This window comes from Meleagris gallopavo, chromosome 21, assembly GCF_000146605.3.
Source record: "Meleagris gallopavo isolate NT-WF06-2002-E0010 breed Aviagen turkey brand Nicholas breeding stock chromosome 21, Turkey_5.1, whole genome shotgun sequence".
Classification (NCBI taxonomy): domain Eukaryota; kingdom Metazoa; phylum Chordata; class Aves; order Galliformes; family Phasianidae; genus Meleagris; species Meleagris gallopavo.
In genome coordinates this window covers 6429318-6452598 of record NC_015031.2, presented here as the reverse complement: position 1 = coordinate 6452598, position 23281 = coordinate 6429318, and the positions used below count along the sequence as shown (strand labels likewise).

Here is a 23281-nt window from a genome sequence, read left to right as displayed (position 1 = left end):
GCCTCAGCATCCCTGCATCAGCGGCTCCCGCCTCAGCGCCCACCTCGGCGTCCCTGTGTCTGCCTCAGCAGTTCCCGCCTCAGCCTCTTGCTGTCCACCTTACAGTCCCTCGGGCCCCCGCAGGTACGTTGGGACTCGGACCTCGTCCCACGTGATCCCGGCCGTTGGCACACCGAGAGACGGGGAGAGGGGTGACGCCGGGCCCGGCCCGGTCCGCCCTGTGGGATGCGTGGGCCGGGGCTGATGGTGCGTTGTCCCGCTGCGGAGCGGGTCCAGCCGAGTCCTTGCGTCTGCAGATGCCAAATGCCCCAAGAACCAAAACAGAGCTTAAAGATGGCGTACAAACAGTGCTGTATGTTTTCAGCGCCGTCCCACAGAAGCCCCTTGGTGATTCCAGGTGGGTCGGCCGTGGCCGTGGTGAAGCTGGAGGTGCTGGAGCCCTGCTCCTCCGGTTGAGGAGTTGCAGAGTCCAGTGGTCCTGTCGTGGTTCTGTGCTGGTGCACGGATACAAACAACGTGCTGACCTTAAGCAAGTCCCTTGCCAAGGCCATAGAGTGTTTTCCTAAAATAGGGTTTCCCAGATGTTCTGTAAATCCATCAGATATGTGTGTTCTTTGACATAAGTGTCTGCATAGTAAAGGCCTGGCACATGAGGTGGGTGTTATTAAAAACAACTTATAAATATAAACACTTAAATGTGATACGGATTTATTCATATCATGAATAAGAGAAAACGGCCTTGTGAAACCACTATGGGCTCATCTTTCACAGTGGAAATTCTAGAAAAGTGGCACAGGCACAGGTAGCTGCACAGCAGATGCATTGGCTGCAAGTGCTGTCTGTTGGGCTCACCCAGAGCTGTGTGCATTGCAGTAGTGTGGGACACATCCCTGCAGAGCTGACCCGCCCAGCTGCCTGCACATGAGGACTGTTCATCTTACGCGACAGATGCAGGACAATGTAGTTGTGCTCTGCTGACAGGAGATAGCCTCTTTCAATGGATCAGATTGACAACAGGTTTAAAAAGCCAGAATGATGTCTGAGCCACGTGTTGCAATACAGAAGAAAGTTTTATGCGAAATGAAAAAAGAGGGGAGGATCTGTGGATATGGGACATGAGGTAGTGGAGCAGGGCAAATCAGTTGACACAGATGTTTTTCTCATTATTAGGTGAATATTGGTCTATGCGTTAGTTTGGCTGTGTTTGCATCAAATAGTGTGATGTACTCTGGTGATTATTCTTAAGAAGGTGGGTCAGGCCAAATATTTGATTTCATTATTCTTCACATGCTGCAAGTTTCATCCACACACAAAGGGCTTTGCTGGATGAGGGCTTAGTTTGCCATGTGATATGTCCTATGGTTTTGGAAAAGTCACTTTATTACCTCCATCATTCCAACCTAATGAAAAAGTCTTTACACCCCCCCTCTTAGGAACACTGAAAGTTTAGCACTGGAAATTGTAGTTTGTAGAAGTGTGACAGACTGTAGTCTTGAATTACAAGTGTCTGGATCTTAGCAATGTTATTAACAGGGGTATTATTATCATAACATTCTTTGTATACTTGCCTGAGAACGTCCATTTGCTAGAAGACAACAAACCAGGTTTATTGCATAAGAAAGCAAACCAGGAAAATTATGGGCTATGCGTGACAAGATATTTGGCATTCTCTCTGAATGTTGATGTACTGTGTTGTGAGTGCTGGGCTCCTTAACTGGCTACAGTAAGCGGGCAGCATTCCAGTTCCAGTGTACAAGTCTGCCCTCCAGGCCTGCATGGAAAAATGTGCTGACTAAACAGTCCTTGTCATGAATTCTTGTCCCTGCTCAGCACTGCTTAGTGGCTTGCATGTTCATGAGGCTGTCACCTTTGCAGAAATGGAGAATGTCTGAGTGCTCTTCTGTGGAAGAAGATTAGACAAGTGCGCTGCTTTCTTCCAGGCTAGGTGCTTTGACTCCCATAGCAAGGCAGGAAAAACAGACACTGAGATGCTCACACTAATCATGGGAACCACTGTCTTATGCTGAGATGAACCCCAAAGCTGCCTTAGCAGAGGACCACAAACTGGGGTGTCCTGCCGAGCTGCAGCCAGCATCATACAGGGTGAGCGCTGAGCAGATGTGATGCTGAGATACCTGAGATACCAGGAGCAGATTTTTGTGAACACAGAGGTGAGGAGGTAGTGTAATGTTTGAGATTTCATGGTCAAGGCCGGCAGGATTTCACAATAAGTCTGTCCCTTATTCCAGCCCCACAAATCAGCCATGACAGAGCACCATTTTATACTGTTCCCACATATGTTCACATATATGTTTTAAGGCCTTTATGTAATTCCTTAAACACACTGTGTTTCTAGGAAGACAATAAAGAAGTGTGCATGGGAGAATACAGCTCACAGTTGGGACAATAAAGGTGATGGGAAGCATACAGTAGCCTTTATTGCATATCAAAAAACAACAATAGTTTTGAAAACAGGAGAGTGTGGAATGCCTGAACTGGATAAGAGAGAACTGCTGAAAGCTTGGTTCAGCCACTGACCTACGAACTGAAAGGATTTGTCTTCCTCTCCACCTCTCTTATCTCTTGACAACACAGAATAAGTTCTATGGGACAAGGATTTTCCCTTACTAACTGCCACAATAAAGTCCAAATGTTGCTAGCAAGTCCTGTTCCATAGGCCTTACTAAATGTCTTCAGCTCAGTAACATAAGCTCACTGGAGAAAAGCAGAGAATTGCTTCTTTTTTTTTTTTTTCCCAAAGAAAGAAAAGCACTGATGTATTTCACATACTGCTTTTATCAAGCCTTCTATTACCTCTTTAGGAAGCTTGTCCCAATTACAATCTGCTATCACAACACTGAATTTAGATGATGAGACTGAATTACTCAGTTTGATGTGTTTAACACAGATAATAGAAACCTGTTTTAAGAAAATTCAGTGTTAGGATTTGAAGAGCTGAAATGTTAAGTGATTCAAATAAAAGAGGCCTTTATTATTGATGATTTTCCCCTCAGAGACTTCCTCCTACACTGACAGTATGAGTATTCCTTTCTCTTTGCAGTACAGTGCAATAATACACAGTAGTTCCTACATGCTTGTCTGCTATGAAATTAAGAAACTTCAGCCCTATTTTTAGACATGCTGTTAGATAGTCTTTTCAGAATATGCAGAAAAAGTAAAGATGGTGAGGTAAGGTTCGTGGGATAAATTCTAATCATTTTCCTCAGTATAAACATCTCCATTGCCTACAGCAGAACCAAACCAATGCATATGAATTTGAGATTTGCCTCTGCACCTTCAAGAAAATGCTTAGCGTAAGTTTACTTCTCCCACAGATTTTTTCCTGCTCAGCTGCCTGTTTGGTAAGCATACTGCAATAATTTACAACTAAGGGCCAAGTTGGATCAAGCAAAACACCCACTTCTTTCTGTCTACATCTTTTTTTCCTTCTTTTATATCACTGGTCATCAGAGAAACCAAGAATTTATAGCAGTCTTCTGCCACTTAAAATGGCAAGGTCAAAAGTGAGGGATGGAACAGTGAATCCACAGGTTTGACAGCAGTATTTACCAATGGGACCACGGATACATGAAATAAAGAGATATGGGAAACTGAAATGTACACTGAGAATAATGGAGTATGTGAAAATTAAACATTACTGCTATTCTTAAAAATCAGTTGCATTAGTGGGAGAAAACTATTGTACTTGGTCAAGATAAGAGAAATATTTCACAAATGGAGAACATGAGAATCTAGCTGTGTATCTGCAGTCATTGTTTTCTCTGGACAGGTCAGCAGCAAGGAACTTTGACATAGGACTGGAAGGAAGATCATCAACATGATGTGTTCATCTGAAAAGACCTTGCCTCCTGGAGTCGTGTGAGTAAGCAAGAACTGTAGCTGTTAGAATAAGCAAAAGCTGTCTAGCTTTAAGGACTAAGAAGGCTTGAAATTTCAAATGTTAATATTCTATAAAACAAATACAAAGACTTAATATTTATTTTTAGAAACATCTCATGTGTTTTGCAGGCTTTTCCATGTTGCAAAAGTACTGCCTTTTCTCTGCTATTTATTACCAGGCTCTTCTGTTTAGACTATAAACTGCTTGGGGCAGGAAGTGTCTTTTACTGTCTCCTCGCACAGCAACGCCTGAATCACAGCTAGAAGCCTCTAGGCTCTGCCATAATGTAAATACTAACTAATGATAGCAGGGAGGACTTAGCTCCCGCCCCACTTGGAGGCTCGCCAGTCTGCAGGGTTTGTTATAGCAGCACACTTGCCAGCACTGAAAAGTGACAAACTTTGTTGGTGAGAGATAGTCATAGGTCTAACAAGGAGAGGAAACACTCGTCTCTAGAGACAGAGGCTTATGTCTCTGCATGGATAAACATACCAAAGACTGGCTCATGCTGCCATAACCCTCTTGTGCAGTTTATATATTGGCACTGTATATGTGTGTGAGGCAAAAAGACAAATCTTTGGATAACAAAACAACACATGGATAATCAAAAATGATGAAGCAGCTTTACCTCACAAAATCCTGGGGCAGGTAAGCTGCTGCTCTTTCCCTAGGACAGGCATACCCATCCCTGCAAGGAGCTTCCCTATGTTTGTTTTATCTGTGGTAGAATAACAAGCTTCTTTGGTTAAATATTCTGAGAGTAAAAATAAAAATAAGAAAGAAAGAAAGCCCAACAAGCCATAATATGGCAAGGGAGGAGGAATATACTGTGGTGCAAAAAACACGCTCGTGTTCTACAAGGCTTTGTCGAGTGTATTGCGTAAGGAGATTACAGCCCTCAGTTGCAACCACAGCTAAAGGTTTTAATTGATTTTGCCAATACCTCTGTCATTAACGCGTTACAGAGCTGCATCACAACAGCCTCTCTTACACCTTTGAGAAAATGTTCCAAAGCCCATGGTAATTTTCAGAGATGTTATTCCACATGACTCCATTCCCCCAAGCCCTTCATTCTTCTTATTTTAAAAAAGCGAAGGAAGTTTGACACATTAATCATCTATTCACATTACAGTCTGTGCTCGTGGATTTGTTTGATATTACATGGCCATAGAAGTGAGTGAGTCCAGGTTCTGCTTTTGCACACCCTGTGTAAGGCCTGTACAGCACTTCAGTGTTTTGGCAGTGTAGTTATCTTGATTAGCATAATGAATAGAAACTCGTCACACCTCTGTATGCCACTCTTCTGCCAGCAAAACTCTTGTCTTTGCCAGTTTTAATGACAAGACGAAAAAAACAAACAAAACAAAAAAAAACAGTTCTTTCCTGATGCAGCTTGTTCTTTGTGGAGAGATTTTACCATCAATTCTTGCACTGTTCTGTGGGAGGCCTTGCTTCCAGTTCTGCAACTCTGCTTCCACATCTACATGTGCAATGCCCCAGAAGTGGGGTGACCACATACATTGCTCAAACAATTCATTATGTCTCTCATCACATACCTAACAAGAAGGCTGTGCTGGGATCAGCAGGGCTGGCTGGATAATCCACATCCCTTTCCATGGGAGGAGCAGGACCACAGAGACCACTGGCTCCCACATCCGCGTTCTTCTCAAGATTCATCTGCACATCTGAGGCAGCCATGTCCTTCCGTCGCACGTGGTGTGACCTTGGAGGAACTACTGCCATCTTCCACTTGTAAAATACCGATGAAGTTTCTTTGCCCTAAGCATTCTTGTGCATGTGCCTTATAGCTCTTAAGTAGAAAGCTTTGGGAAGAGCCTGAATAGATTGTTAGAACCGTGTAGAAGATAGACATGGAAGGAGCTGGCTTTCTGAAAGTCCAGATAGGAGAAAATAACTATTCTAGCATAAATTATATAAATACATACATAAATATTCCAGTAAATATCTATGATTAGAGTATGTTTTACTTGCTGTAACCTGTAGAGCTGTCTAGATAGCTGAAGGTACAGCATTAGTTAGTTCAGCCAGTGTAAAACAGATTGGGTCAGCTTGTATTAAGAGAGGATAAGTCCAAATGCATCCAATTGGTATTGCCTATAGAATCCTTACATAGGAGGTAGAATTCTGCAAGCACTGTCTGCATATATCAGTATTCCTCTTGGCCTTACCACATGCTCCTGCTCACTGAGTCAGGCTCTCAGAGGCCAGCCTATGAAAAACCTGCAGATAGTCTCAAGAAAGCTTACAGCATTGTTGGGAATATTTAAAAACTCAGACCTTTCTTCTGCAAAAAAACTGGTTCAACTATCATCACTATCATCACTACAGTGATAATAATAGGAAGAAACTTATACTCACAAATCAATCATTCTAGCTCTTGATGAATTGAGAATTAATCTGCAGAAAGAAAAGCAAACAAGATCTTTCATTCCTTCCTATTTAAAACCCTTTGAAATCAGTGTCTTCCCTGTCAGTGACTTTTGGATGAAGTTCTCATTCTGCCTTCCTTTTCACTGTCCCTACAGTACCATGAAAATTCAAGCTGTTTCTCTTTACTTCCTTCCTCTCCATAAAACATCTAATAATCAGCCATCTGGTGTCCAAGATGCCTTAAGTATTAGGGCATTTCCTTTATCCAGGGGAGGCTTTTGAGAAGAAAGATAAATGTGTTCATGACCTACCCCTGCTGCGTGCTGATTAGGGTCTGGCATTTTTTCTTTGTTCACAAGGATTATTGTAATGCTAAGTTGTTTAGTAGAGAAAAATATTTACAGGGAGAGTCCTAGTTTCTGCTGTAGCAGATTTTATGACATTCCTTGAATATTCTTAATTAGAATTATATATAACAGTATGATAGCTGTAAGGTATGTTAAAGACCAAGTGGAATTTTGAAAGGAGAAGACAAAGTGATCTATAGAAAGTGTTGTATCCTAAGCCACTACATTCTTTTTCTTTCTCAGTTTAATTCTGACTCACACTGGTACTTTATTTTTCAGAACTAAGTAAAAAACGTAACCCCTTCCTTTCCTTCTGCACTGCAGACTGGTAGCCAGAGACCCAGTGCTGCAATATAGACTGTGTACGGGGCTCTATTCAAGTCAGTGATTGACACTGGAGAACAAGGGTTCTGTGCACCATGCTGTATACAGCTGGTCAGGTCTCAAGGTAGATGATGGACTGAGATTTGAGTGTGAGAGGAAAATATTGAAGGTCACACAGAAACCATGAAAAAGAATCCATTGGACCATGCATTAAAAAAAAGAAAGAAAGAAGGAAAGAAAGAAAGAAAGCCTAGAGAGTGGGGATGGATCAGACTAAAATGAAAATAAAAGCAGAATGAAGAAACTGCCATCTAAACTAGAATGAAAACAACCTCTTGCTTTATTCTATGTTGATTTGTCGGCCAATGCTTGATGTGAAGGAGTTTTATGTCCTAATTTGTGAGCCCTTGGGAGTTGCAAATTGTTTGTTGTCTTGACTGTGGTAGCATGAAGAGAAGCCAGTAAGGTGCTGTTCATACTCATGGAATGATACTCCATTCCCATTAGGGTGCAGACACTAAACGTTTGTACTAGGATTCTTCACCTGATGGAATGCTTATGTACAATAAACAATTTTGGTCAAATGGGAGTTTGTGAGGAGAAGTGAAAAAAAACACATCCTTAAAATCACTTTAGACTGTTTTTGTATACATTCTCAGTAAACAGTTATATGTATATTTCTTTTTCTTTTTAAAGTCACCTTTAAGAGCATATACCAGCCAAATCCCTGTTAGAACTCCACATACAGTTCGGACTTTGGATTATAGTAGTCATACGGTGTTTAAGCTACTTAGTGCATCCACAGATTAACCAGCAAACAGCATACATTAGCACGAGTTCAAGAAGTAGTAAGCTGGCCTAAACTTTCTGTGCAAGACTATGCAAAACTTCCTTTAAATAAACACATTTGGGTTAGTGTAAAGACCCAAAGCTGCATGCATATGCTTAACTTTTCAACCAGCAAACAGTCCCCACCCCAACTAGCACAGTGTACATGCAGATACATATTTTTCTGATGATGCTACAGAAAATAGTGAAACATATATTCTGCATTCTACTTGTACACAGTAAAACTCTTTATAAACTCCACTAGGCATATTTTTTTACATGTATGTTTGATTTAATTTTCTCATATTGAAGCATACCACGGTATAAATGCTCTCCGTTCTGGTCCTGTAATTATCAGGTGTGATTTTAAACATTTAATCATGATAGCAATAAAGTCTCATATAACAGAGCAGTTCATACAAATACAGGTAATTTAAAACCATACACCTAGAAAGCTAAATTTTGGTCCCTGGCTTTTTATGATGCCAAAAAGCCTTTGTGTCAATTCTTTTACTAACGTAGGTGTCTCATGCATCTTCTTCCTGCAACAGATATGAGCTGTGTTAATCAGTTATGCTCATGGCTTTTAAGTACTTTGCGGTCTTGCTCCAGTGCATGAAACATTTTAGGAAGGCAGAGCGAGTAAGGTGTGGACAGCCTGAAATCATGGGCTGTGAAACTGAAAGGTACGGTGTTACGTGATAGCTCCTGTTATTGGCCCTGACTCAGCCAAAACCTTTAAACATAAGTTGTCCTGATAAAGTCAGGCTGGGAGGTACACTTCTGTGTCCAGCTGAACCTACATAACAAAGTGACTGAAAAATCCAGCTCTAAACAGACTTATTTTCTGGTGGTCAAACTTTTACTCCCCGACCGCATTCTGCAGCTTTGCTCTGGTGTGGTGTGGGCACACTGAGTTGCACTGCAATCTCACTGCTGCAGTCCTGTTCTTCTGTCTTCCCAGCAGAGAGGAGTATAGCCTGCTGATACAGTTTATGCAGATACCTGGGGTGGTTGGCAAAAAAATTTCTTTAGACAGGAAGTGCTAGAAAGCACAGCCCATCTCATTACCCCATTTCTGTCAGTAATGCTAGTGGTAGGGCTCAGCTGTCCCAGCTCTGCACAAACATGAGCTCTAATCTTGCTAATAACTTCTAGAGAGAGAAAGCTCTTGGATAGTGCTTGTCAGCATTTGAATTCCACCTTTCAATTTTCTGCTAACTCTTCTTCCTCAGTCTGCATCGCACTCATCAGCTTCCACAGTAACAATGTCTCTGGGAAAGGCTTGCCCCAGAATCAAGATAAGCAGAATGTAAATGTTAGCAGGAACTGAGCCAAATTTTTGAAGATTCTGGCTCTCACCTCACAGCATCAAATAGGAAACTGTTTGCATTCATGGCAGATGAATGTCCAGGAAGGATCAAAATAAACCCCTGCCACTTTCTCTCATATCCAAGCTTAGTTTTTCCTGATTCAGCAGCTCACAAGTTTGTTTGCCTTTGTTCTCACTGCAAAACTGAAGAATTAATTCAACTGAGAAATAATCAGCTACTGCCTGCTTCTGCAGTTCATGAGGAAAAAGTCCCCAGTACCTCCTGAGGAAACCCCAACACTGGTTCACAATAGGGGCAGAGATCTCAGTGCAGAAAAGTGTTTTTCTTCAAGACGTTACATAGGCACAGCATTGATTTTAAGTCCATATTTAAGTGCCATAGCAGTCATATGACAGAAGCATTTACTCCGAAGTCATGATAGTACCTGATTTTAATTGCTACTGCACAGGCTTTGCCTAAGCACACTTTAAGATGCTAACTCGAAGCCAAGTGTTTATCAGCCCAGGGTAAAGTGTTTTGCTAAGTGAGAGCTTAAGGATTTTCCAACCTTATTGATTCTATGATTCTTTGATTTTATCACTCTGGGTAGTCTCTCCATTACAGGAAGAAGGGCAGCAGAAGCCCAGCTTTTGCCATTGGAATGATCACTCTGCACCACAAAGTGTGGGTTGTTTTCATTAAACAAAAGAGCAAGTTGAAAAAGCTAACACGTAATTCTTACTTATTGCATTGATCTTTTCAGTGTGTCTGCAAGTTAGCTGTGTAGATCTCATGTAGAGCAGCGGGTAAACGCCCCTTGACTTTACTTAGTTTATGATCAAGTTCAGAGCAGGTGCTGTGAGGCTAAATGACCTGTTTGTCTGGGAAGGCAGGAATTCTAACTGCAGGTCCTAAAATTGGTGTCACTGTATTTTTTGAGCATAGTGATGGGAGAAATAAATCTCTGTGAATGCAAAAATTTGTAAATTTATAAGAAACAACAACAAAAATAAAAAACACAGAAAAGAATTAAGAAAATTAAGAAAGCAAAGCTTTTCTGCATCTCTCTTGTAGTAGATCCTACGGTAGCTTGGATACAGTCATCAGAAGGAAAGAGACAAGGAAGTTACAGTCTTAGTCTTAGCTTGATCATCATGGAGTTATTCAGAAAGTCAGGTCTGTGTGTAGTTGGGAATGACAACTAGTTTTCACGGCCCTTTCCTCTCTGGGATGCTGTCTCTCATCACTAATAGCAGCCTCCCAGTGTCACAGCACTGATAGCAGCCCCCCAGTGTCAGGAAATAATACTAACACATCCTCTTTGCAAAGTTATCTAAAAAAGCAGAGAGGAATTTTTTTTCTGACTGCAGTTGAGTGACACCAGCCCTACAAAAGCCATCTGCAAGGCAGTCCTCCTTCCTTCCTTGCTTTTAATTTCAATTCTTTTTATGGCCAATATATTTCCAAACACTTCACAGGAGACTCTAAGTTGACAGCTTTTGCAGTTTCTGGTCATTTGTATTACATTAATGCAACAGATTTGCAGCAGACCTCATCCTATATAGTTTACCAACAAAACTGGAGTAGCTCAAAGTACTTTTAGCTAAGAGGGGAAATTGGCAGAGCAGAGCACAGGAAAGCAAATAGGTCAGCTACCCAGGCTAAAGAACCAATGGATTAGCATGGTATCTGACATCTCAGGTGCTCATGTTTCCACCATTTGATACAATTTCTGTTTATTTTTTGTTCAGATGAACTCCCCTCTTTCCTATTAATAAACTTGTAGTTATAGGGAAAGGGAATGTTGGCATGAAGCAGCACATTGTGTTTCTTTCCCATGGGAAAGCCCTGTTCAATGAAAATTGAAAACTACTTTCAAAGGCAAGATTTATCTTGGTAGATCTATCTGTTCTTCAAGCCAGAATATGTTTCTAGTGCCATGAAAAACTAAGGGCAATATTGTGAAACTTTTTAGGCAGCGCGAGGGAAGAGTCCCTAACCGTAGCCTGTGGTTCACTGGCAGAATGTGTTTCCAGTAGTTTGGCTTCCAGTCAGTATAATAATGATTTCAGAAACCATTTCAAAGGGAATGATGACCTGTGGTTGAGACACTGAGACTGGGGCAGTCTAGTTCAGTTCTTAGATCTTTCAGAAAGTATAGCTCTGGGCAAATCATCTAATCTGTTAGCTTCCACATGGAGTAGAGAAGACAATGTTTCCTCTCTCTGATACCTAAATTTAAGCTACATAGAGCACTTAAGATTTCAAATTACAAGGATGAAAAGAGTAGATTTGATCTATACCCTTGCTTCCCAGAATCCCTTTCAATAGGTCAGATTTTGCCAATTACAATGGTACAATAAAAATAATTCCCTTGGTTTAGTGGAGTTACTCCAAATATTCACCGAGCTAAATCAATTCAGAGCGTAAAGTACTAGGTCTGAATTTGTTTCTTTATTGATGGGATTGCGGTCACAGCCTGCAAGTTCTGCAGTTCTGTGCCATCTCTGAGATTTGCAACTCCTCCAAATTCAAAAGCTCAGTTTGGTAATATATGTTATATTTTACCAAAACATGAAAACAAAAAATGGGCCCCCCTCAAATGTAATTTGCCCTGAACAATTCACATTTAAAATAGGAAATTTGAAATATCAAAATTACAAGCATACAAATGCTTCCACAAGGATAATCAGGATATTACACTTGCTAGTAATTTTATGTAGGTGTTCAAGCTATGAAAGAACTCATCTGGTCCTTTTCCATTCTATAGTTCTGTTACAAAGCTATACATCTTGTTGGCTCTTCTAGATGTCTTCAAAATAGCAGCTACCAAATTGTTACTCTCTGTATTTCTTCTACATCCTGACCCCTCTTAGACCCTTCAAACGGGAAGTTTCACAGGCAGAAAGGCTGCTACAGAAGTATTCCCAGCTCCACTTATCAGCCTTGGCCCATCTGAGAAACAACAGAACTGGAGCTGCAAATGTCTTTCTGCTCACATCTTTCCCTGTCTCACATGCCCCAGAGCCACACAATAGGGGAACTGTTTAGAATATCATAGTGGAGTTTTGCCTACAGCAGATACAGCCATCTGCAAAGAATTCACATTTCAAGACGTGCCAGTTCCAATGTATTTGAAAATCACAACTAGTCAGCAGGACTGGATGCAGTCTGCATTGCAAAACGCTTGGGTGCACTCATATAATTGCATAATCCAATGTTGTGAACTCCCTCTTCTCAGACAATGTGTTTTAGATATTGACTGCACAGAAGGTCAGCTTGTGCTAGAAAAACAAACAGGCTGCTTTGCTTACTGCAGCAGTATAGGGAAAGCTGGGAATAGGCTATGAGAGGAGACATTTAGCCTTGCTAACTGTTGTTATTGTGATGTGGTCAAAGCACTTCAAGCTAGCTTTTAGCAGTCCAGACTTAATGTTTTCTTTTTCGTACAGTGATGTGTAGAGGGACCAGTTGAGATTGAATTCTAATTACATTAGTCATTATGCAGACAGTTCTCAGTCCAAACCACTGTCTAAGTGCATGAGACATACTGGTAAGAGGTGCACTGTGTGCACCAGAGCATGGCATACAGATGCACAAACTTCTGTTCCATGTAGTACACTGCCTCTGCTTCTGAAAATACTAGGTAGGTCAAGGCAGTTGTGGAATCCCTAATAATGTACTTATTGATTTGGGGCAAATTTCACAGAAGAGTGGAGATTTTACAGATAATTAAAACCCTACATGTTTAGGGAAGATAATCTTGTGATGCGAGTTCAAAGCCTCAGCATGGATTATTACTTACAGACACTGAAGAGTTCTCAAACATTCCCATAAGAGAAGCTACATTTGGAGGATACAGTTAGCCACAAAATCCAAATTGCTTTTTGTCATGGAATTATCTAACACATCTGAAAGTCCAAGTGAGCCACACAATAATTTAGAGCTAGTTTTCTTCTTGTTCCTTGAATCAGGTTATCCAGACTCTTGCAGCCTGCACAAAGCAGCATCTCCAAGCAGAGTAACTTTCCTCTGGAGAAGTAGTTGGGAATTAAAAGTGGGGGAAGAAAAAATAAATGTATGCATTAGCAGCTGAGCTGAGAAAAGAGCTTTGACATTCAGTTGCTATTCCTATAGCAAGCTCTCACCTCAGATTAAATGCCTCTGGATAATCCTAAAAGCTGAGGCTAGAGCTGCATGAGAAAGTAAGAGAAGATGTGAGTACAAGACAGAAATCAGAAAAAAGGTACATGGGGTTTTTACCCCTCCTGGAGCCAATGGAAAAATGACCATGCAACATTACGGATAGAAGTGTGGCTGCAAAAATGTTAGGGACTTGTCTTCCAGTATGGAAGTGTTGGAGTATTTCCAAGTTTCTAAGGCTCTAGATAAAGATGCATGCATTTTTCTCTAAAGGGATGCAGTTAGAATGACACAGCCTTCCCTTGCCAGGGACACAAGAAAAGCAGAAAAACAGTGCTTAATTAAGATATAATTTATTTTTCTCTTCAACTGGGAGCTGTCACTGTTCTGTGAGGCAGATAAGGCAATGCATTAGAAAGGCACATAAATTGTGCTGCCAGGGAAACCTGGCTTTTGTTCTTGCTTTGTTGCTTCCTTTAATCCTATGTATGGCATTCCTGCTGTTGGGGCATGATGGAAGCTTGTAAATAATGGACAGGCATAGTATTCACAGTGCACATTTGCTGGGCAGATAGATTCTTCAAAGGAATATATGCTTAGAGCCAATTACATGCAGAGAAATCAGAAAGATAACAGATGTGTTAGGTATTCCCCTGATGGCAGGAGTGGTGGTTAGGAGGGAGGGTGGAAATTCAAGCAGAGGAAGACAGACTGAAAAATAACTGTGGAGCTGTGTGCACTTACTTCTGTAGGGAAAAAGGAAACTCAGTAAATAATGACAACCACCAGTTCAGCAGCAGCAAATAATCTATTATTGGTTATCTTCAGCTCTCAATTAAGCCACCTGAATTGGGAATGCTGTGAGTTTATAGCTGGAGGTGTACCTTGTGTGTCAGGGTACCCATTGTATGTCCTACTGGCATGCAAGGCAGGGTTAGTAAGGGCTTTAACGAGATCCATGCAGTCTAGGATGCTCTCCTTACTGTCAGGTGCACTCTGAATACCAGGACTGCCTCCTCTGGTGATTTTTAAAGAAGCAGAATTTCTAATACAGGACAATAAAAAGAGAATTCTTCCAATGAGCTCCTGGTAATAAAGACTGGTTTTAGACATAGCGCACTCTCCAGAGATCCCAGTGTGGTATTAGGAGAGAAATGCAGTCTGGCTTGCTTTTTTGGCTCTATATGGTATGTAGTTTTGGCATATCACACAGGTAATGTCATAATCTGTTTTCAGGCTGAAGCCAATCAAAATGTACCTTTCTCTTTCACAAGTTTTTGAAAAGGTCGATCAGTTAATGAGGAGTAATTTATCATGATAAATGATATTTAGAGGATCATTTTTAGAACTTCTGATACACTGGGCTCTAAATTGACTTCAGAGATAAGTACTGTTCAAAGTCTTCCTGCACCAAGGAAGGAAAGCTGGTCTGCTGTTGTGAGTTACAGGCAGAGCTGAAATCAGACTACGGTGGGTTCATCTGGTAGCCTGGATCCTCATCCTCTGGGAAATGCTGTGCAATAGTGAAGTGGTAAAAGGAACTGTGGATACTGAAAATCAGGAAAGGGCCTGCGCTGGCTCATTCTCTTGTGACTGTGGGCAATCCCTCCTGATTGTTAGCTGGGACAATGATGGCAAGAACAGGAACATAGACAAGGTATGGGAGAAGGCTCTGACATGGGCTGTTCTGGAGATTTGTGCTGGATGGCCAGAACAGCACAAACAGCACAACAGCTCCTTTCTATTCCTGAAAGCTGCAAAAAATAAGATGAAAGCAGGGTAACACATTAAATTCCTACTCAAGCTTTACATGCATGGAGAAACAGTTGCATGTAGGCAAGCTCTTTATACTAGTTTGGTATTTTTAAGTTATTTGGCAAAATGGATAAAAAAAATTGAATACACATCAAGTCCAGCTGAGCTGTGCTGTGAGATGTTTCAGAAAGGTTCTACCTGGTGTGTCTCAGCTCCAGAAATAATGGCCTTTACCATGAAACTAAGGTTTACTGACTCAGATGATGACATATTAAGGGAGGTAAATAAATATCAACCTCGGTTTCAGGAGCAGAGCATTTGACAGCCTTCCCAGCCTTCAGCCCATGCTGCAGGAGTGCTGGGCAAAGGCTGAGGTATCTCAGTAAGGATGTGTGCACACACCCACATCAGCTCACATATGCAAGTGGGACGTGCAAATTTGGGCTCTGGGAGTCCCAAGAGCAGAATGGATTCCACAACCGCTTGTAGAAGCAATCACTGTACTTTCCCACACAGTCAGAACAACGTCGTAGAGATCTTGTGTATTAAGAGAGGGAGAAACAAAAGGCTGCCAGCAAGAGGAGACCGGCAGAGGCCTCCCGGAGAGTTTTCTTATCTGAAGTTTGCTCTCCAGTGACCCAAAATGGCCGCTTATCTGTAGCAACAGTGGATTGATTTAAAAGTGCAAGAAAACTTGAAAGAGCTTATTGAGTTACTTAGATAAATACTGTGCAGTAATGTCACAAAGGGAGTAGATGACGAGCTCATGATGGAAATGCAATCCTTTCCTGTCACTGGGAATCAAGGATTTTGTCTGCTGAGCTTAGATGGAGATTTGAACTATGGAAAACTTTGGGACGTTCAGGGCTGGAAGCTTAACTCCCTCCTGCCTAGGATTTGCAGTGAAGGGTTTGACAGTTTTCACACAGTGTAGGGCTATTTAAGGATCCTGGGATAAAAATGTATGAACGCTTCTTCCCTGTAAGAAGAGCTGTAGAACAGATGCCAGCTGTCTATGCAGGCAGCTGAACACAAAGCGTTGATGTTGCAGATAAGAGCAGTGCTTATTTCCCGTTCCCTCTGGGGTTGATCCAGTGTCTCTTAAGTCTTCAAATCATCTCCAAACTATTGCTCTTTCTACTCAAAACAGACACAGTTCTTTGAGACACTGTGAGTGTTGCATGAAGAGCATCTTCCAGGAAGCTAGAGAGACACAGACGCTGGGAGTTTCTGAGAAAACAGTAATGTCTTGGTTCAAACCACCTAAATCCCTACTGGAGGGAGCAGCTGGTAACAAGAAGGGAAACAAGTTACCTCTGTGATTCATTGCTGGTAAAGTGAGTGTGATGTGTCCCGAGAAAGTCCTTCCCAGATGGATTATTTTGCTTTCCAGTACGTTCAGATCTATGGGTAAGGAGCACGGTCAGGACAATGTCCTGCTTTCACTGTAACTTCAGGGCGTGTTCTGAAAAGCAGTGAGTGCAAGTCCCTAAAACCCTAAAACACCTCTGCAAACTTTATGAGAGCTGCTGGTCCTCGCTTTGTGGAACGCAGGGACCAAGGGGTGTCTGAGCTCCTCGATGCAGGTGTCAGCTACAGGAGAGGTGACAGCCCTCCTGCAGCTCAGCTCTTCACCTGGCTCCAGCCTTGCTCAGGGTGGAGTTTGCCTGCAGCTGCTGAGGCTTCATCAGCTGTGGGAGAGGAGCAGCACGCACTGCTTGGAGCGAGGCTCTGCATCTTGGGGTGATGCAGTGCTGAACAAACGGCCTGCCCGATGGCACTGCACAATTCTGCATTGTCTCCCGCTCCTGGAAATGACAAGTAAGAAATCGGTTGGGCCAGCATGTTATCGCTGTTGCTCTGGAGCGGAGCTTCTAACCAGCTGAATCAAGCGCCCCGGTCTGTAAATCTCCTTCTCCCCTGCGTTGTCCGTCCGGTACCGGGGCTCCCTGGCACCACGGCAGCGATGCCAGAGGGCCCCGAAACCAACCGTTTCGGCCCCGGACGCGGGACAGACCCGGCTCTAAGTGCGAGGCTCTTGGCGCTCGGATGCCCCCTGCAGGCCGCCCTGTCCCGGAGCGGCTCCCTTCCCTTCGGGCCGCCGGCAGCGGGAGGGGAAGGGAGAGCAGGGAGCGGAGCGGAGCGCTGCGCTGCGGGGCGCAGCTGCGGTCGGTGCTCAACTCGTGGCGGCGGCGGAGTCCGAGGCAGCGTTCTTCGAGTGCAGAGGGTGAGGGGCGATGTGTTTCCTTCTCTCCCTTCTGTTCTGGGTTTCCTGTAGCCTCGTCTGTGAATTCTGTAAAGTACAGCCAAGAGATCCTTGTGTGCTTTGAGCCCTTTGCAGGAAGTTAAAGAACCATCTTTATTTAAAACTAAAATTAAAAGTGGCCCTCTTGCAGCTACTGGAATACCAGCAGCGTTAATAACCCGAGAGCCGGCACTCTCCTGCTCCTTGTGCTCTTGCATCTCGACTCCGAGTGCTGCTTCATACACAACTCAGCCATGCGGTGCACGCACATGCAAGCTGCCCTCCGCACATCCAGTCACTGCACCTGAACAAGCCTCTCATCTCATACGGACTTGTTAACTTCTGAACCTAAATACTCTTCACTGTGTCATGCATGTATCTATTTTTGCCCTCAGGAGCTGCAGTCAGGAACTGATTCCCCACTGCTTGAGACACTAGCAAACACAGAGACAGACCCAGAATAAGATAATGGTTCTCACTCACAGTTACACAGAGAATGTTTGTGTGTCTGTATGTGCTTCTATATAGAAATGCATGTGTATATATATAAGCATATAAATAGTAGATGCATATATACTTTAATAACATCAGGAGGAAGAGATGCAGGATGCAGATGAAGTGAATCAGCAGTAGTCTCAACTGACTTACTACATAACTGTCAAATCTACTTTTTTTCTCAGGCTTGCTTGTGAGACTGTACAGTTTTTCCTGTTGTGGGCATGATTAAATAATATATTTTCCACACGTTTCTGAGCAGTTGTGCATCCTCCTGACAGCTGATGTGTGGATGTAACAGGGGTGACCTCAGACCATCTTCTCTATGCAGTTACAATTTTGAAGGGTTGGCCACTCTTATGTCCTGATGAGATGTTTTTTCAGTGGCTGATGTAATGGTTTGAGTCTTATCACTGGAATCCTATGCTGTAAAATATTCTCTGTTGAAGAACTTTGATTTCAGATCTCTCCCTTTATTTTCTGTTGTTGAAGATGATTGTTTTAAAAAAACACAGCTATTATAAAATCATTGCTAATTTCCTGTGTGATATTTGCACTTTCCTCAAAGGTATAGTTGCAAATAGAAGTTGACTTTGATGTTGCTGGCACAGCCTTGCTTTCAGCCCCTGATGTATATGTCATAGCATCTTTGCCAGGAAAATAAGCTCCTGAGAATGACTGCTACTTGAGCACAGGTGTTGTGGGAGCTCAGATGAAGAGGAGGAGGATGTCCGACCCCTTGGGGCCAGCTCAGAGCTTTGAACTCTTTTCAGACTGGCGGCCAGCTGTGAGTTCACTCACAACTCAGTGAATTCATCTGAAGTCTATTTTGAGCTGGCAGATGTGTCCTTCTGCAAGCAGAACACTTAGCATGAGAATGGAGTCCCCAGTCTCTTCTTTCTTAGGAATGGGGGCTGTGGCACCAGAGTGCAGCCTGCTGGAGGTCCAACACACAGGACACTCCATGGAGGAGGAGGTCATAGTTGAAATAGCTCCTGCTGCTAGTGATGATTTCATGGGAGGTAAAGGTAAATAGGGAATAACAAACAAGACACGGGAGAGGCATCTTATGTTGACAAAACATCCTAACACAGTAACTCTGAAGTTAGGAATGGTTATGTATCTGTCTCAAAGCAATTTCTGAGGGAGATCAGGCTCTCTATGGATGTCACTGGCTCACCACAACCCTGTACTTGGCTTTGTGTACACACTCAGAATTCCCTTACAGTGTCTTTGAACTCAGATACAGATGTAATCTTTTGCCACAACACTAAAAGTAGGCTCCTGTGACCAGAAATACTACTGAATTCAAACAGTGATGAGAAAAGTAGCAGTGCTGTGTTTATAGGGTAAGGTTTTCCTGCTGACACCCAAGAACAAGACAAGATGTCTTTAGGGCTCGGCACCTCGGGGTGCACATCTGTACTCCTGGGCTCGTTTGCAGAGTGAGCACTGAGCTGTGGCTGCTGGCATCCTGTGGGTGTGAGGAGCACATCTTCGCAGATGGACCAAAGCCGCTAGTCAGTAAAAAGAAGAGTAGCAGTGTGGCAAACTCGTTCCTGGGAAGGGAACCCAACAGGCTGCAAGAGAGCAGATATTTCATTGTGAACTAAAACTTCGGGGTAGTTTTGCCATCCAGGACGGCTGACCCTACTTAGCTGTGAGGATTTTGTGCCTTGTAATCCCCCATTGATCTAGATTACTTTTTTATTTAAAGAAACTGACCTCCAGCAGCTACACTACATCTTCTCTGGCCCAGAAAGCGAGTCCAGAGCACAAGTACAGGAACAAAAATTCTAACTTGGAAAAAATGAGGTGACCCATATTTGGCCTCAATTAAAAGGCCAAAGAAAACTCAAGATTTTATCTTATAAAAATCTGAACATTTGACTAGTAGATTATGTCATCTAACAGGCCCCATTAATTCTGCTTCTCAATTTATAAATTAAGGGGTGCCAAATAATCAGCATATTTGCTAAGCAATAGGGCATTCTTAAAATTCTGGTTTAATGTTACTAGCAGCCAGCTGCTTCCTTTCTTTTTTATGTTTATTTTTTTATTTTTTAAGAAGGAATACAGACCTCCATAACACAAGCATTAGCCAGTGGCACAGAAAAACCTATGTTTACTTGACACAGGCTTCATGTGTCTCTTTGGGTAAGTTCCTCAACTTCTGTATATTTCAAACATACTCCAGAATTTCTCTGCTTCCCAAAGATATAATGATGCAGAAGTGGGTGGTGCACAGATGGCTTATTAATGAGGCTGCAGTAGTCATGCTATGTGCAGAAGAAACTGAAAGGTAAGAATATTAAAGGCACGGTAGGCATCATTTGTCCCAGCTTTCAGTCCATGTCATGCAACTCACTTGTGGTCCCCTCCCCCTGTAAATGACACTCTAATGCATTTTCCTATACGTTTTCCCATGGTTTTGATAATTGAAGCCCCTTTTCTCCTGAAAGAGTTGTGTTGATGTCCACAGGTGTTCCATGCGATGGTATAAAGTCAGGCAGTGCTCCCTTCACAACCTTCATCTCAGTAATGGTAACAAGCCCTAAAAGACGAAGTCCTAAAACTTCAGTTTAGGCCTCTGGCTAAAAATAGTCTTTGGACTTCATGTGGGCTAGAGACATGATTTCATCAGTGCTATTACTGGAACTTCTTTCCTGTCCATGAGCTCAGTTATAACCCTTCCTAAATGCATTTCCTTGCAGAGACCACTAGAAGGTAAATGGTGGGTGTGATGTTGTAAGCCTGAAGTTGCTTTGTTGAGCTCTTTGTCTCCAAGCGTGGGTGTGATAATCATTGAACAAAACCCAGCATTATTGCTGCAGGTATTCCAAGCAACTGTGCAGTCCTACCACACACCGCCACTGTTTTCTATTAATTACTCCTTCATTATCAGAGCTGTAACATAGCCTTGTGCACATAATTTGGGAAACAACTGTACACATCCCTGCTGCCATATGAGGAAAATACGCATTTGAAAATGTAGCCCTTGTGATGAGTGAGGATAGTTCTTCCATTTTATGCCTCTGGGAATCATAAGCCCACCCAAGGTACTTTTAATAACAGCAAGGGTAGGCAGCTTAGGCTGTACTGGAGGGCAGCACCTCTACAGAGTTCAAGTGCTGTAGAGACGCGATAATTCTGAACAGAAGTTGTTGTTCTGTCTTTGTTGACCTCCTACCTTGCTGTGCTGCTGTTTGGGGTGGGTCCATCCAATCCTGATGGCATCTGTGTTCTGCACAGATTCCAGCATAAGGTCAGGTCAGAATAGTGCCTGGCTTCAGGTAAGATGTGAAAGAATTGATGACTCAACTAGTTACTAAAAATATATGTATCTTTCGACTTTTCTTGGATAGAAGCAAATATCCATGCACACTCCCACCAGTTCCTGGCTGGATACCCCTTGTTTGTCCCTGGAAAGTGTTTGAGACAAAAATCGTAAGTGATGGTATCCATTAAAGAGCAGCAAGAACATTATTCCTGTGCTGCTGGAAGATTACCTTGATGGCACAGAGGAGGATGGTGGCAGGGTGTGAACTGTATTCTTGGTCTGCAGATCCAGATCCCTTGTGACTCAGCCTCTCCTACACATCTGCCTGATCTCATAATCTTGCAGTTAGTCTTTCCGTGTTTTCACTTTAAAGCCCCATTTCCTGGAATAACATGGTTTCTTGTAAACCTCAGCTTTCACTATAGTAGCAAAAAAATAAGAAAATTCTTCAGGACTTCAGATAAAAAAAGAATAAAATAAGCTGTGTGAGATCTACACAGGTATGGCTGTGTGGGTCCTGGAAGGTGGCAATAAAGAACATAATTGTATTTAATGTTCTTTGAGTTAGCTTCATATCATTTTTCAGATGTTTGATTGCCTGTATTTAACAGCTCATGTACAAGGTAATCGGACAGTGTTAGGAACTGGGGCACCAAGAGTTTAAAGCTACATAAAACAGGAAGGTGGCTGCAGAGGCAGAAGTGGACTCCAGTTAGCTGAGTGACAGACTTAAATCCAGCTTTCCCACAGCTGCCTCCCTGGAAAATGAATTGCTATCTTTGTAGCAGTGAAGGATGTTATTTACAAGAGAGTGTAGCGATGGTAAACAAAATGGAGCATTAAGTTGCAACAAAACCTCAATTATTTAAGAAAATGCCATCTGTATCTGACAGGAATAAAGTTTTTACAGAGCCTCAGAAGTGCTGACTGATGGCTTCATTGTGTTTGGGACAATTTCAGAATGCAATTCCTCAATACTTGCTGGAGGAACAGTTTTCCTACTCTTTCTTAGGCTGGCAGCCAGACTATTCTTTCCCAGAAGTGAGGAAAATGAGCATCATTAGCTGATGCTTTCCAGCAAAAGGACTCTTGCAATATATCCCCACTAAACAAAAGCACGATTGTTTGCAGACCCAGGAAAAAGTACTGCTTGCAGATGACAAACGAGCAACATTAGAAGGAGGAAACAAAGTTTTGACAGATGTCAGTCTCCAGCCATCATGAGGCTACTGTCATGCTCTGATGATTCATATGCAAAGTGTATCATGAAAGGCCTATAAAGCTGTGCATAATTTATGATTTCCTTCCTCTTCCTCCTCAAGGGCAGCATCTCACAGCTGTAGTCTCTGAGGGTGTGTTTCTGAAAGAAAAGAAAGTTGTCCTGGAAAAGTTAACAGAGGTAAATATTCAGGAAAAGAATTGAAGGCATGCATTTCTTTGGTTTTCAGGGACTGTCTGTTTGTGTTTCATGCACTGGCTCTTTCCAAATTAAAGCAGAGGAAACAAAAGAAGTCAGAGGTTGTCTCCTAGCCTTAGCAGAACCCTGTCATACTCCATGCTGCTCCAAGCAGATGGCCTACAAGAAGCCAGAGCTCTAATGGATCAGAAAATCCCACACAGCTTGTTTTCTTCCTCTAAAGCTGACAAATCCAATCTGCAGTGGGATGCAAATGGTTGTTATGACACAAAGTGCAGCTGCTGCAGGTTACCTTCAGATCCTGGGTAAACTGCAGATCCCATCTAAACACACCCTGGTAGTTTTATTACTTGCTAAAGAGCTACTTTCTTGACTCTGACTTCAGAGTCTCTGCTTTTATGTATAATCATAAGGAGGCTATGGGTGAATGTCTCTGCCTGGAAAGGTAAGCAACCACGTTGATCTGGGGAACAAACCCTGCAGCTTACTGCCTAGTAGACAGCAATGGAGTTAGCAGAAAGCCACTGGTGCAGGAGTCGGTTGCACTCTCTTGTGCTTTCTCAAAAGCCTTCCTTCATTGCATGTTCACAGACAGCCAGAGAGCCTGGAATTCTTGCTCCTTCACGTGGTCTGTCTGGCAGTTCTTTTGCTATCAGTGCTGATTCACAACACTTTTTGAATAAAGTCAGTGTTGTAATCATTGTAACTACTAAAAACTTCAATTTTATTCGAGTAAATAAATGCTTGAGGGAGTCGGAAGTAGACTCCAGGATCTCCCACTTTTTGCTCATGTGGCAGCTGACACAAAACGCATCTAATGAAGGAGAATAGCAGATATCTAG

At 42.6% G+C, this 23281-nt stretch overlaps 1 long non-coding RNA gene across 2 annotated transcripts in view; it reads left to right on the top strand.

Annotated features, from left to right (window-relative positions):
- Window positions 1-6: 6 nt before the first annotated feature.
- The window catches only part of LOC109370662, a 33274-nt gene continuing 9999 nt past the window's right edge, over window positions 7-23281 (top strand). Inside the window, exons 1-2 of one of the 2 annotated variants that reach the window (XR_002120984.2) lie at window positions 7-123; window positions 3791-3879. This is a non-coding gene — a long non-coding RNA (uncharacterized LOC109370662). The other variant, XR_002120985.2, reaches the window with a different exon arrangement.